The sequence below is a fragment of the Anthonomus grandis genome, chromosome 16, assembly GCF_022605725.1.
Source record: "Anthonomus grandis grandis chromosome 16, icAntGran1.3, whole genome shotgun sequence".
Classification (NCBI taxonomy): domain Eukaryota; kingdom Metazoa; phylum Arthropoda; class Insecta; order Coleoptera; family Curculionidae; genus Anthonomus; species Anthonomus grandis.
In genome coordinates, this window is record NC_065561.1 from 19,436,183 (window position 1) to 19,448,481 (window position 12,299).

The following is a 12,299-nucleotide window of genomic DNA, read 5'->3' on the forward strand; positions in this document are numbered from 1 at the left end:
TTAATAAATTTTATTCAGGTCACAAGATTGTTTAGTTATAACTTTCCAAGTTATCGAGCTTTTTAGCGAGTCAACAGATCAAAATCTGTTCATCCTGACTGAACATGCTTCTATTTAATCATGAATAACTCGAAAATAATTTAAAATATTTCATTATGGTCTATTTTTATGCCTCGGCTTAGGAGATTTTAAAACATTCAAATATTGGGACTGAAACTGCAAAATCCGGTTCGAAGGACCAAATGTTTTTCCCAAATATCTCCTAAACTATAAGCGATAGCTATGGGGTGTTTGGTATTAATGAAATCAGGAAAAAAAGCGTAATTGACTTGTTCAACTAAAAACTATTTTTCAGGCACTTAAATAAAAAAACTAGTCAGATTTTCAAGTAATTGTATAGAGAATTATATGCTGATTAAAATGATCCAAAACACCATGCAATTATCTTCAATAGGCTCCAAGATATTGGAAATTAAAGTAAGAAAACCGGCTTGAAGGACCAAATGTTTTTCCCAAATATCTCTTAAACTATAAGCGATAGCTATGGGGTGTTTGGTATTAATGAAATTAGGAAAAAAAGCGTAATTGACTTGTTCAACTAAGAACTATTTTTCAGGCACTTAAATAAAAAAATTAGTCAGATTTTCAAGTAATTGGATAGAGAATTATATGCTAATTAAAATGATCCAAAACACCATGCAATTATCTTCAATAGGCTCCAAGATATTGGAAATCAAAGTAAGAAAACCGGCTTGAAGGACCAAATGTTCTTCCCAAATATCTCCTAAACTATAAGCGATAGCTATGGGGTGTCTGGTATTAATGAAATCAGGAAAAAAAGCGTAATTGACTTTTTCAACTAAAAACTATTTTTCAGGCACTTAAATAAAAAAACTAGTCAGATTTTCAAGTAATTGGATAGAGAATTATATGCTGATTAAAATGATCTAAAACAGCATGCAATTATCTTCAATAGGTTCTATGATATTGGGAATCAAAGTGTGAAAACCGGTTCGAAGGACCAAATGTTTTTCCCAAATATCTTCTAAACTATGAGAGATAGGCTAAACTAAAAGTTTTACTTATAGTTATATAGGCTCAGGGATTATATGAAGTTATGAAAGCATTCCTATAATACCTTTAATAATTACTTTATTTCTACATGAGTGCATGCAATATACAGGTCTGGCCAATGAAAGCCTTGAGTGCGGAAATCTCTAATTTTAACCCACATAAGGGTTCCATTTTCATTCTCTATAGATTTGAAGTCAATATATAAAACCATTAATGAAAATCTCATCGATATATAAATCGTAAACTACGATTCATTCAAAGAAATCCACCGCCTCCTCTAATTTCGCTTTAATTTAATAAGATATCATCGGCGGATATCCGACAATTGATTTTTTAATAACAAACAACTCGCCGTACAATTAATTTTTTTTTATTTTGCATTTTACAGAAGGAGAACGTATAACGTATCATTAGCATAATAAGGTATTGTCATTAAGAAATTACTCGGTTTGCTTACAAAGGACATGTTTAAGACCTACTCGTTAAATTCGTTGATTTACTAAGCATGACAGTAATTACTTGAAAAATTAAAATAGGATACTTTATAATGTGAAAAACACACTCTTTGCCGATGACACTGTAGTGGTGTTTGCAGTTGATTAGCAAATCACTTGATTGTACCTGCATAGACAGTGACCAAGGAGGAATGATTCGGTTCAATAAGGTAAATCTAATAAAATTTTAATTTTTCTTTTAGAGATCTTACTACTGCTATCTTTGAGAGAATTTATAAGCATATAAGTGCTTGAAACTACTCTCATTGGATACCAGAGCATCCCATACTTTAGCAGCCAATTTTATACATATGTATATGTACACGCGCTATCGTTACGTTATATTAATATACAAATGGTTCTATCATCATTAGACGATTTAAATATTAATTGTGACTAATTGAAACGATATACCGAGGCTAAACTTAAAAAAAAAAGAAATACATGACGGATAATGAACAAGAGAAGAAAACTAAGGCATTTGATTGTGCACCCACGATCTGCTCTTCAACATCTTGTTGAACTTATTGGTTCAAGAGTGAGTGAGGTGTACTCTGCAAAATTCTAGAAGCAGTGCTTCAAGAATCTGCGCATTAAATAAAAAAAAAGGAAAAATACACCCTCTTTGCGAATGATACTCGGTTCACCAAGCATTAAGGGAATTTGAGGTTGAAAATCTGATTTGTTGCTAATAAGTGGAGAATGAATAGAGAGAGTAGTGCTTGTGTCCTGTAATGGAAAGAATTCTGTAATGTACGTACGTTGATCTTTTACGTACCTTTTACACAGTTTTCCGGATAAAAAAAAAGTTCTTAACTTAAGATTTCAACCAATAAAAAAAATATTTGAGCAAATTCAACGCTATTTGTAAGAAGGAATTTTGCACTGTATGATTCTGGGTACAAAACTGGTCAAAGTATACCTTTTTGGCACAAAATTTCTATTCTGTGCACACAAAACCTAAAAACTTAGCTAAAATGTTGTTGTAACCACATGTTGGGCGCCACAAATTAGTACTTGAATATTTAGGAACCCCTATATTTTTTTTGGATTTTTTTTTATTTATTAGGCCTTTGATTTGAGGGTTTTTAGGGTGGTACTATGCAGAATTAATGATTTTGTCATTTTTATTATTTATTTGACAGTTGTACAACTAAATTTTAACTTTTTTGAGGGAAGGTTTTTTTTTTTGTTTTTTAAACGAGGAAATTGTGTTAGACTATTTATTTATAATACAAGGTACTTGATTAGGTTAATTTTTTTATAATTCCAGGCAATTCAGTTAGTTTATTTTTCAACATTCCACGTAGTTGAATCAGGTTATTATTTTATAAATTTATTTACTTTAATCAATTTAATATTTTCTTAATTCCAGTTTTTTTCTGATTGGCTAAATAAATTAAATATGTACAATTTTTTTGGTTTTTACTTTATTGTTTAGTAATTTGTTTACATAGAATCATTCCTCCTTGATTACTAACAATTCGGGTATACTTAAGTGATTTCCTAATTAGCTGCAATTAATACTATGCTGCCATCGACAAATAGTGTATGTTTCACATTGTGTTTTTCTAAAGAAGGTATAAGAAGCATGAGTTTTTGGAATTTTTCGTCAACTTGGTTTCCAAAATATGTCCGAACTTTTCATGCTTTCCTTGTGATTGAACTGAAATTATAATGTGTTATCCTGCTCCTCTGAGATCTTTCTTATTGTCTCTAAATGTTGCTGTCTCTTTCTCCCTTCAAACTTTGTCTAAGTATAATAAGATCGACCTTTTTTGTCTTGGAATGATATCGAAATAAATCGGTTGAACTGCATAAAATTATGAATAAATAATCTTATTCAATCTCCTGGAATAAAGAAAATATTAAACCGATTAAAGTACTTAAAATTATAATGTAATTAATTAAATCAACTGCCTGACATGTTGACAAATAAACTGATAGAATTGCCTGGAATTAAAAACAATTTATCTTAATCAACTGTCTTGTATTAAATAAATAATCTTATGTAACTTTCTTGTTTATAAAAACAAAATCAACCTTTTTTATAAAAACGTAAAATTTGATTTCATTAAGATTTAGTTTTACAGGCTGTCAATTAAACATTAAAAATGACAAAATCATTAATTCTGCATAGTTAGACCCTAAAAAACCTCGACTCAAGGGCCTAATAAATAAAAAAAATAATTTAACAATAAAATGTAGGGGTTTCTAAATGTTTCGATAATAAATTGTGGCGCCCAACATGTGGTAACAATATTTTAGCAACATTTTTAGGTTAAGGTTTTTATACGCAGAATCGTAGGCTTAATAAGGTAAAACCACTAAAATTGTATTTTCTCTTAGAGATCTTACTACAGCTATTTTTGAGAGCATTTATAAGCATACAAGTCCTTGGAACTACTCACTCTTTTCTTCATAAATTAGCATTATCGTTACGTTATAATTTATATTAATATACAAATTGTTCCATCAGACGATCTAAAATATTAATTGTGACTAATTAAAACGATGTGAAAACAAGAAAGAATTTTTTTTTCTGTAACTTAACTAAGGCATTCGATTGTGCACCCATAATCTGCTCTTCAACATGTTGTTGGACTTATTGGCTCAAGAGTGAGTGAGGTGTACCCTGCAAAATAGAGCAGTGCTTCAAGAATCTGCTCTGTGTCAAATATTATTCATTAAATTGAAAAAAAAATTATACTCGATTTACCAAGCATTCGGGGAGCTTAAGGTCATGCAAGTGAGGTCGAATATCTGATTTGATGATAATCAATGGATGATGAATAGAGAAAATTGAAAGAATTCTGTAATGTACGTTGGTCTTATTCTTAGTTGAACTTTATATATCCTAAAGTATCTTTTACATAGTTTTCCAGATACAAAAACATCTCAATTTATGATCGCAAGATTTCAACCAGTAAAAAAAATATTTGAGCAAATTTAACGCTATTTGAAAGAAGGGAATTCGCACTGTATGATTCTGGGTATAAAACTGGTCGAAGTATACCTTTTTGGCACAAAATTTCTATTCTGTGCACACAAAACCTAAAATTTTAGCTAAAATGTTGTTACCACATGTTGGGCGCCACAAATTAGTACTTGAATATTTAGGAACCCCTATATTTTTTTTATTTATTAGGCCTTTGATTTGAGGGTTTTTAGGGTGGTACTATGCAGAATTAATGATTTTGTCATTTTTATTATTTATTTGACAGTTGTACAACTAAATTTTAACTTTTTTTAGGGAAGGTTTTTTTTTTGTTTTTTAAACGAGGAAATTGAGTTAGACTATTTATTTATAATACAAGGCAGTTGATTAGGTTAATTTTTTATAATTGCAGGCAATTCAGTCAGTTAATTGGTCAACATTCCACGTAGTTGAATCAGGTTATTATTTTATACATTTATTTACTTTAATCAATTTAATATTTTCTTAATTCCAATTTTTTTCTGATTGGCTAAACAAATTAAATATGTACATTTTTTTTGGTTTTTACTTTATTGTTTAGTAATTTGTTTACATAGAATCATTCCTCCTTGATTACTAATAATTCGGGTATACTTAAGTGATTTCCTAATTAGCTGCAATTAATACTATGCTGCCATCGACAAATAGTGTACGTTTCACATGGTGTTTTTCTAAAGAAGGTATAAGAAGCATGAGTTTTTTCAACTCAAGGACCTAATTAATCAAAAAAATTAAATTAACAAAAAAATATAGGGGTTTCTAAATGTTTCGATAATAAATTGTGGCGCCCAACATGTGGTGACAATTTTTTAGCTAAAGCTTTGGGTTTTGTATGCAGACAAGATAAATTTTGTACCAAAGGTTTTTATACGCAGAATCGTACAGTACGAATTTCATTTTCTTACTATTTTTTTTCTGATTGGCTAAATAAATTAAATATGTACAATTTTTTTGGTCTTTACTTTATTAATCAGTAATTTGCTTACATAGAACCATTACTTCTTGAACACTAACTATTCAGGCATACACAAGTGATTTCCTAATTAGTATAACTTAATACTATGCTGCCATTGGCAAATAGTGTATATTTCACATGGTGTTTTTCTAAAGAAGATATAAGAAGTATGAGTTTTTTGAAATTTTCGTCAACTTGGTTACCAAAATGTGTCCAAATTTTTTATAAATAAAGTACTTAATATTATAATGTAATTAATTAAATCAACTGCCTAGAATGTTGACAAATAAACTGATAGAATTGCCTGGAATTATAAACAATTTGTCTTAATCAACTGCCTTGTATTATAAATAAATAATCTCATGCAATTTCTTTGTTTATACAAACGTAAAATTTGATTTGATTAAGATTTAGTTGTACAGGCTGTCAATTAAACATTAAAAATGACAAAATCATTAATTCTGCATAGTTAGACCCTAAAAAACCTCGACTCAAGGGCCTAATAAATAAAAAAATAATTTAACAATAAAATGTAGGGGTTTCTAAATGTTTCGATAATAAATTGTGGCGCCCAACATGTGGTAACAATATTTTAGCAACATTTTTAGGTTAAGGTTTTTATACGCAGAATCGTAGGCTTAATAAGGTAAAACTACTAAAATTGTATTTTCTCTTAGAGATCTTACTACAGCTATTTTTGAGAGCATTTATAAGCATACAAGTCCTTGGAACTACTCACTCTTTTCTTCATAAATTAGCATTATCGTTACGTTATAATTTATATTAATATACAAATTGTTCCATCAGACGATCTAAAATATTAATTGTGACTAATTAAAACGATGTGAAAACAAGAAAGAATTTTTTTTTCTGTAACTTAACTAAGGCATTCGATTGTGCACCCATAATCTGCTCTTCAACATGTTGTTGGACTTATTGGCTCAAGAGTGAGTGAGGTGTACCCTGCAAAATAGAGCAGTGCTTCAAGAATCTGCTCTGTGTCAAATATTATTCATTAAATTGAAAAAAAAATTATACTCGATTTACCAAGCATTCGGGGAGCTTAAGGTCATGCAAGTGAGGTCGAATATCTGATTTGATGATAATCAATGGATGATGAATAGAGAAAATTGAAAGAATTCTGTAATGTACGTTGGTCTTATTCTTAGTTGAACTTTATATATCCTAAAGTATCTTTTACATAGTTTTCCAGATACAAAAACATCTCAATTTATGATCGCAAGATTTCAACCAGTAAAAAAAATATTTGAGCAAATTCAACGCTATTTGAAAGAAGGAAATTCGCACTGTATGATTCTTGTTATAAACTGGTCGAAGTATACCTTTTTGGCACAAAATTTCTATTCTGTGCACACAAAACCTAAAATTTTAGCTAAAATGTTGTTACCACATGTTGGGCGCCACAAATTAGTACTTGAATATTTAGGAACCCCTATATTTTTTTTATTTATTAGGCCTTTGATTTGAGGGTTTTTAGGGTGGTACTATGCAGAATTAATGATTTTGTCATTTTTATTATTTATTTGACAGTTGTACAACTAAATTTTAACTTTTTTTAGGGAAGGTTTTTTTTTTTGTTTTTTAAACGAGGAAATTGAGTTAGACTATTTATTTATAATACAAGGCAGTTGATTAGGTTAATTTTTTATAATTGCAGGCAATTCAGTCAGTTAATTGGTCAACATTCCACGTAGTTGAATCAGGTTATTATTTTATACATTTATTTACTTTAATCAATTTAATATTTTCTTAATTCCAATTTTTTTCTGATTGGCTAAACAAATTAAATATGTACAATTTTTTTGGTTTTTACTTTATTGTTCAGTAATTTGTTTACATAGAATCATTCCTCCTTGATTACTAACAATTCGGGTATACTTAAGTGATTTCCTAATTAGCTGCAATTAATACTATGCTGCCATCGGCAAATAGTGTATATTTCACATGGTGTTTTTCTAAAGAAGGTATAAGAAGCATGAGTTTTTTCAACTCAAGGACCTAATAAATCAAAAAAATTAAATTAACAAAAAAATATAGGGGTTTCTAAATTTTTCGATAGTAAATTGTGGCGCCCAACCAATATTTTAACCAATAAAAAAAAATTTGTGCAAATTCAACGCTATTTGAAGGAAGGAAATTCGCACTGTATGATTCTGGGTATAAAACTGGTCGAAGTATACCTTTTTGGCACAAAATTTTTATTCTGTGCACACTAAACCTAAAAACTTAGCTAAAAATGTTGCTACCACATGTTGGGCGCCACAAATTAGTATCTAAATATTTAGGAGCCCCTATATTTTTTGGAATTTTTTTCATTTATTAGGCCCCTGATTTGAGGGTTTTTAGGGTCTTACTATACAGAATTATTGATTTTATTATTTTTATTATTTATTTGATAGTCTGTACAACAAAATCTTAATCAAATTAAATTTTACCTTTTTATAAGAAAGGTTGTTTTTGTTTTTATAAACAAGGAAATTGCATGAGATTATTTATTCATAATACAAGGCAGTTGATTAAGATAATTTGTTTATAATTCCAGGCAATTTAATCAGTTTATTTGTCAAAATTCCAGGCAGTTTATTTAATTAATTACAGTATAATTTTAGGTACTTTAATCGGTTTAATATTTTCTTAATTTCAGGAGATTATTAATTCATAATGCTAGGCAGTTCAACCGATTTATTGCGATATCATTCCAAGACAAAGAAGGTCGATCTTATTATACTTAGACGAAGTTCGAAGGGAGAAAGAGACAGCAAGATTAGAGCCAATAAGAAAGATCTCATAGGAGCAAGATGACACATAATTTTTGTTCAATTACAAGAAAAGCATGAAAAGTTTGGACACGTTCTGGAACTTAAGTTGACGAAAATTTCCAAAAACTCATACCTCCCAAATCCTGTTAAGAACAACACTATGTGAAATATACACTATTTGCCGATCACAGCATAGTATTAATTGCAGTTAATTAGGAAATCACTTGCGTATGCCTGCATAATTAGTGACCAAGAAGTAATGGTTCTACGTAAACAAATTGCTGAACAATAAAGTAAAAACCAAAAAAAATTATACATATTTAATTTATTTAGCCAATCAAAAAAAAATTAGTGAGCAAATGAAATTCGTACTGTATAAATTCGTATAATTAATAATAATATAAGTATAATTCGTACTGTATTCGTACTGTAATAATTATAAAAAATTGTTACCATGTGTTGGGCGCCACAATTTATTATCGAAACATTTAGAAACCCCTACATTTTATTGTTAATTTATTTTTTTTGAATTATTAGGCCCTTGAGTTGAGATTTTTCGGGGTCGTATTATGCATAATTAAGGATTTTGTTTTTTTTATTATTTATTTGACAGTCTGTACAACAAAATCTTAATCAAATACAAGGCAGTTGATTAAGATAATTTTTTTATAATTCCAGGCAATTCTATCAATTGTCATCAATACAATTGTATTATCTATTAAGAAATGTCTCTCTTCTTACCCGCAGACTTGAATGATTGTGTGACCAGTCTCAAACTTCAAGAGAACACATTGACTTAGGTATCTGGTGTTAAATCTTTCAAATAAGGTTTTGTTAATAGCATATCATGCAATATTTCATTTCTATTTTAGAACTACTCGCTGTTCCTCTTATAAATATAATAGGGAACATTCTACCTTGTCTTGGATACCAGAGCATCCCATATCATAGCAGTCATTTCAATTTTAGGTACAAAAATTACCTTTAAGTTATATCATTAAACAAACTCTTCTGTCATCATCACACGATCTGAAATATTGATTGCGATTATTCAATTTAATTAAAATTGATAATCCAATCAGGAAAAAAAATGTGAGGAAATAAAAATTTGTACTGTACGATTCTGTATACAAAACTTGTCAAAGTATACCTTTTTGGCACAAACTTTATATTGTTTACATAAAAAGTTTTTGTCACATGTTGGGCGCCACAATTTATTATCGAATTATTTAGAAACCCCTACATATTATTTTCAAATTTTGTCATTATTTATTTATTGGGCCCTTAAATATTATCATCCCATGCAGAATTTTAATTTTCATCATTTATCTGATAGCCAACCACCTGTACAACCAAATTTTAATCAAATTAAATTTATACACTTCGGTTCCATAATTAAATTATCGAGGAGCATTTTATTTACATCTTCACACTATCAATAATAAGATAAAAACCAGAAGCACTATCGAAAACACGTGGCACCTGCCGCCACGCGTTTCTGCTCTTCAGGGCCAAAGAATCCAGTTGGTATCCTTGCAAAGCAATTGATTGACAATAATTTATTAGTCCCGACTTGTATAGATAATTAAATTGTTTTAAATACTATCGACTTTAAAGCTTATCTACTCGTTAAATTCGTGTATTTATACAACATGACAATAATTACTTGAAAAAAAAATAGGGAAATTATAGGCGGTTGGATACTTCATATGTGAAATACACCCTCTTTGCCGATGACACCATACTATTGTATGCTTCCATCTACGTAGATTGGTAACTGGTAATTGGAAGAATGATACCTCCAGGAAGAATGATTCTGCTTATAAAAACCTTTGGTATAAAATTTATCTTGTGTGCATATAAAACCTAAAAATTTAGCTAAAAAATTGTTACCACATGTTGGGCGCCACAATTTATCATCGAAACATTTAGAAACCCCTACATTTTATTGTTAAATTAATTTTTTTGATTTATTAGGCCCTTGAGTAGAGATTTTTCAGGGTCGCATTATGCATAATTAAGGATTTTGTTATTTTTATTATTTATTTGACAGTCTGTACAACAAAATCTTAATCAAAACAAATTTTACCTTTTTGTAAGGAAATTGCATGAGATTATTTGTTTATAATACAAGGCAGTTGATTAAGATAATTTTGTTATAATTCCAGGCAATTTAGTCAGTTTATTTGTCAACATTCCACGAAGTTGATTCAGTTTATTATTTCATAGTTTTATTTACTTTATTCAGTTTAATATTTGTTTAATTTCAGGAGTTTAAATAAGCAGTTCAACCGATTAATTTTGACATACTTCCAAGACGAAGAGGGTCGATCTTAGAGCCAATAAGAAAAATCTCATAGAAACAAGATGACGTGTAATTTTTTACTAAAAAATAAAGTAGAAACCAATAAAATTGTATTGTTTTCTAAGAAATGTCTCTCTTTTTACCCTCAAGGCTTGAATGCTTGTGTGACCAGTCTCAAACTTCAAGAGAACACATCGGCTTCGGCATCTGGTCTCAAATCTTTTAAATACGACATTTTGAAAATATATACCATGCAATATTTCATTCCCATTTTGGAACTACTCGTTTTGGATACCAGAGCATCCCACATCTTAGCAGCCATTTATATATTATCGTTAAGTTTTACTATTAAACAAACTCTTGTGTCGTCATAACACGATCTGAAATATCGATTGCGAAGATTTAATTTAATTAAAATTGATAATCCAATGAGAAGAAAAAATCGTGAGAAAATTAAATTTGTACCGGCAAAACAGTAAAATCCTTTTTGATTTTACAGTTTTGCCAACGTTAGTGGCTTTTTAAGGCCTGATGATGCTCTGAATAGAGCGAAACACGTGTAGCTTTAAGTAAATGTTGTGAGACTGTGACTTTGTGTTTTTCATTGTTTTTCGTCTGTTGTATACGTCGGTCTCTTTGTGAAAAATGGATGAGATTTTCTTACTTAAAAATTTAGCCAAAAAGTGGTTACCACATGTTGGGCGCCACAACTTATTATCGGAATGTTTAGAAACCCCTACATTTTATTGTAAATTTTATTTTTAGGCTCTTCTACCCTTGATTTAAGCTTCTTCAGGGTCGTCCTATGCAGAACTAAAAATTTTATAATTTTCATTACTTATTTGACACTTGTTTGTAATACGTTAAGTTCGTGTTGGATAAGAGAGCAACCTGTTCTGTTTCAGTCAGTTCCATATTTAATATAAAAGTAGTCGTTAGGTTATATGATTATATAAATAGTTCCGACATTGTCATACCTTTTGTAAAGGAGGTTGGTTTTGTTTTTAAATAAATGAGAGGATTGAGTGAGATTATTTTTTCATAATTCTAGGCAGTTCAACCGATATATTTTGACTTAATTCCAAGACAAAGAGGTTCGATCTGATTACACTTATATAAAGTTTAAGGTGAGAAAAAGAGACAGTAAGGCAAAGAGCCAATAAGAAAGCTCTTATAGGAGCAATATGACACATAATTCTAGTATGATTACAAAAACCTTGTGTTGGATACTAGGGCATCCCATATTTTAGCAGTCATTTCTATATTAAGTACATAAATTACAATTAAGTTATATCATTAAACAAACTCTACTGTCATCATCACACGATCTGAAATATTGATTGCGAATATTCAATTTGATATTAAAATTAATAATACAATGAGAAAAAAAATTCGTGAAAAAATCAAATTTGTACTGCACGATTCTATGTACAAAAGTCTACCACTTTGGTGCAAAATTTATCTGTTGTGCCAACAAAACCTAAAAATTTAGCCAAAAAGTAGTTACCATATGTTGGGCGCCACAACTTGTCATCGAATTATTTAGAAACCCCTAGATTTTATTGTAAATTTCAGTTTTTTCATTTATTAGGCCCTTGAGTTAAGACTTTTCAGGCAGAACTAAACACTTTTGTAATTCTCATTATTTCAGTCAACTGTACAACTAAATTTTAATCAAATCAAATTTATATACTAAATAAAAGGTTCTTCAGTA